The sequence below is a fragment of the Diachasma alloeum genome, unplaced genomic scaffold (assembly GCF_001412515.2).
Source record: "Diachasma alloeum isolate Michigan unplaced genomic scaffold, Dall2.0 Dall_scaffold_78912, whole genome shotgun sequence".
Classification (NCBI taxonomy): Eukaryota; Metazoa; Arthropoda; class Insecta; order Hymenoptera; family Braconidae; genus Diachasma; species Diachasma alloeum.
Window position 1 is genome coordinate 1 of NW_021683647.1, and position 1,262 is coordinate 1,262.

The following is a 1,262-nucleotide window of genomic DNA, read 5'->3' on the forward strand; positions in this document are numbered from 1 at the left end:
ATGGATAACTCGCCCGCCAATTAAAAAATCGTCTCTCCCCTCCTAATTAATATTAAGGAATGGAACCAACGATGTTCGATGGAGATTTAAATTCCCCATACAGCAACCCCCGTTTCGTTCCTTAATCTCTGTAATCAAAAAATAAAGACTGCGACGAAAGTCGCGGCGCTATGAAAAACATAATGGATAACTTGCCCGCCAATTAAAAAATCGTCTCTCCCCTCCTAATTAATATTAAGGAATGGAACCAACGATGTTCGATGGAGATTTAAATTCCCCATACAGCAACCCCCGTTTCGTTCCTTAATCTCTGTAATAGAAAATTAAAAACTGCGACGCAATTTACGGCGCTATGAAAAACATAATGGATAACTTGCCCGCCAATTAAAAAATCATCTCTCCCCTCCTAATTAATATTAACGAATGAAATTAATGCTGTTCGATGTAGAATTAAATTCCCCGTACTGCAACCCCCGTCTCATCCCTTAATCTCTGTAATAAAAAAATAAAAACTGCGACGAAAATCACGGCGCAACACTGAGAGAAAAAATTACCTCTGCCGAAAATATATTTATTCCGCTCAAAAATATCGAAATAACTTCGTCTAATAATACAAGATACGTGGAGTCAACGTATAGTTTGATCTAAATAGATAAATAATTTGTCGCCTCAAAATCTTTTTTTTTTCACGTACACAAGTCAAGCGGAAAAGAATTACACTATTCCGCTGATTACAAAAAAGCTTCGTAAAAGGTTTGGAAATTTTCTGTGAATCAGAGGTTTGATCTTCTCGAACTTATCCGTTTGTGACCTCAGAACTGGACTTTGATTTCTCACTCAATAACTATCAATGTGCGGGGAAACAAATGAGTAATATTGGAAATAATAGAGAAAGTCGCAGTAGAGATTATACAGTCGTATTTTTGCTGAAAGAATGTTTTTTCTNTCTGCTAAAAGCCCTATAGCAGTCCCGCTGTCACTGGGGTAGGTTCGAAGGGGGGTTTGGGTCCTCCTTGTCCCCAATGTTTACTTTATGTTTTTCCGTTGATTCATTCGCCCGCTAAATAATATTAAGGGATGAGACGAGGACTTTTCGATGGAGAATTAGATTCCCCATCTATCAACCCCCGCTTCATTCCTTAATCTTTGTTATAAAAAAATTAAAACTGCGACGAAAGTCACGGTGCTATGAGAAACCCAATGGTTTCTCGGCGCAGAGTGCCACCCCAATAATTCGCCCGCCAATTAAAAAATCGTCTCTC